Here is a 3,192-nt window from a genome sequence, read left to right on the forward strand (position 1 = left end):
TGACCAGGGGACAGAATGATTGCAGCCCAGGAGGCAGGAGCAGGTCTGTACCTGTCCAAATGAAAAGGTGCATAACCTTTCACCTTCACAGCTCTCCTTACAGAAGTCTGGCCTGGCAGAACAAATATGTGTATGTGCACAAATAAGTGGGTTGGCCAAAGATTGCTTAAGATGTTAGGAAAACTGGAAATCATCCAAATAACCATCAACGGGGGGACGTGTAACTGATGACGCTCTCCTGCCCCCTAGCAGAGAACTGTGTGATTAAAGACACTGAGATGTCTATGTGGAAGACTGAGGGGTATTGAATGAATAAAGGAAATTGGAAAAAAATGCCTTTTGTTATTAGTACCATCATTATTATTTTCTCTCCTTCTGCTCAGTGGTTTTTCAGTTCCTAGACTGGTGTTGACCTACAGGATGGCTCAGAAGTCATTGTTAAATGACTCTGGGTAAGATGATCCATTTACTGGGTGGACTCACAGCCAGCTATAAAATCCTTTCCTCACATAAACATGCCTCAGTCTTTATGTCATGTGTTTGGGTCATGTATGGAAAAAACTGGATAGTGTCTTTGACATCATTTACCTTCTCTAAGAATCACATCCTTCTTGCACATAGGAATCCATAGCATTTGAGACAATACTGTGCAAGCATAAGACCTGTGCAAGCACAAGCCAGACCAGCAAGGAGATGGGGGAAGTGGGCACAAAATCCCACCCCAGCTAAGAAACTATTGGCAATTGACAGCTGCTGGGAGAGGGAGGGTCAGTTTTCCTTAAGAGTGTAGTCCCAGGTGGGCCTACCACACTCAAATGGAAGGCCACACATCCAAAAGAATATAGACAGCACCAATTGTACCAAAGACACGCCTTGGATGGGTAGGGAAGTGGAGGTGGATATGGGAGCAGTGGGTAGGAGGTGTTATTATCAAAATACATTGTACGAAATCCTCGAAGAACTAATTTTAAAATTCATAGAAAAAAATCAGATGCCTCATCAACAGCTAAGGATAATAAGTGATCCCACTCATGGGGGTTGCCGGGAAATAAAGGGAAGCAGTACCACCTCTCAGGGACGTCTGAATCATCCAGTGCCCATGACACACCGAGACAGACCTGTTTCGTTATTCTCAGGCTCCCTACTCTTCCCTATAAGCCCTTCTCTAAGTGCTCTCTGCTCTAAAATTAGACAGAACACATCTGTAGCTGTTGGAGATGTGGTTGAGCTGGGCTCCTCGTGGTGGCTCTTGCAGGGCAGTGACCATGGCTAGAGCCTTAGCTGTCTTCACCCTGGCCTAGGGGTCCTTCTCAATTCCCAACTTAACCCGCCATCTGAGAAGGGCACAGAAGGATTATTATTCATACCTATTTAATAAGCACCTACCAGGTCTCAGCTCTAAAATTACAATGAGGCACACGCTCAGCCTTCGTGAAGCTTACAGTTGGCTGATGGCGAGTGAGGGTTAACAGGCAACAGCAAAAGGCATGTTCAGTGCCATGAAGAGACAAAGGAGGCAGGAGGTTGAGAGTGCAGCCATGAGGGCTTCTTGCCTAGCTTGAGAAGTCAGAGGACGCAAGGACCAACCTAAAAGCTTGAGAGTGGATGAGAAGCTAAAGAAGCAGGAACTGGAAAGTTGGTTCTGTGATTAAAAGCACCAACTGCTCTTACAGAGGACCCAGGTTCAATTCCCACCACTCGGCAGCACCTCACAACATCTGTAATAGTTCCTGTAGCTCTAGTTCCAGGGAATCATATCTTCTCTCCTCCAGCACCAAACATATATGACGCACATACATATTGGCAGGCAAAACACTCACGTACATAAAATAAATCATTAAGGGGGGGAGGAGCTGAAGAGGAAGGGGTAGTGAAGGACAGGAGGATGTTCCAGGTATAGATGACACTTTGAATGGTACATTGGAGAATGTGAATGGATCCAGGATAGCTGGAGTTCTCAAGTAGGAAGTGTGGGATAGCAAGAAAGAAAGCAAGGCAGAGGCAGCTTCATGAACCTAAGGAGCTGTGAATCCTTCTCCTTCAAAAGCAATGGGAAGCTTTTGAAGTAGGTGAAGGACTTTGAAAGACAATTCCAGCTACACTTTGAGGGACACATGAGGTAGAACTGCATTCAGAAAGTCCACTTAGGAATTTTCTGGCATATACTAGAGATGACAGTGACCTGGCTTAGGGAGATGGTGGTGAGATGTCAGTGAATTTTTTTAAAATATTGAATATGTGTATTTGAGTGGATTCAGTAACCATTAGATGTGGGAGAAGAGAGAGCAGAACCATGGATGGTCCATTTTCAGGTCTTGCTCACTGCCTTTTCTCAGTGTATTAGTCTTGTATCCAGCAACCTTCTGAACACTCTGACATTTATAAGACATAACTGTAAATGTACTTAGTTTCCAGATGTAGATAGTTATATTGACTGCAAATACTGATGATTGTGACTCCTTTCTTTAGCTTTCTCATTGGCCATGTATGTATATAGTCATGTGTGTATGAAAGTGCACATATGTATGTGGACATGTTGTATGTGGAGGCCAAATGTCAACATCAGGTATCTTCCTCAATCACTCTCAATTTTATTTCTTGAGATAGTGTTTCTTTTTTTTTTAAAGCTTTATTTTATTTTTAAAGACTTATTTATTTTATGTATGTCAGTACACTGTTGCTCTCTTCAGACACACCAGAAGAGGGCGTCAGATCCCATTACAGATGGTTTGTGAGCCACCATGTTGTTGCTGGGAATTGAACTCAGGACCTCTGGAAGAGCAGTCAGTGCTCTTAACTGCTGAGCCATCTCTCCAGCACCGAGATAGTGTTTCTTATTGAACCTGGGGCTCACCAATATGACTAGACTGACTGACCACTAAGCACCAGGCATCATCTTCTAGTCTCCATCTTCCCAGGCCCTGGCATTACAGGTATGCACCCCATATCCAGCTTTTTACTTGGATGCTAGGGTATACTTTAACCATTAAAAAACAACTGCTCTTTGTAAAAGTAACTTTTATTCACCTGATTTAATTGTACTCTCCAGGCTTGCTGCTGAATTGTTCATCCTTTCTAGTTCTCTCTGAACTAGGGCTGGCTGGTTTGACACAGTTGTTCTGGTCCAAACTCCTCTCCAGGCTGACTGATTCGATCTAGCTTCTCTCAGCTTCTCACTGAATTGTTCTGCTT

This window comes from Rattus rattus, chromosome 3, assembly GCF_011064425.1.
Source record: "Rattus rattus isolate New Zealand chromosome 3, Rrattus_CSIRO_v1, whole genome shotgun sequence".
NCBI lineage: Eukaryota > Metazoa > Chordata > Mammalia > Rodentia > Muridae > Rattus > Rattus rattus.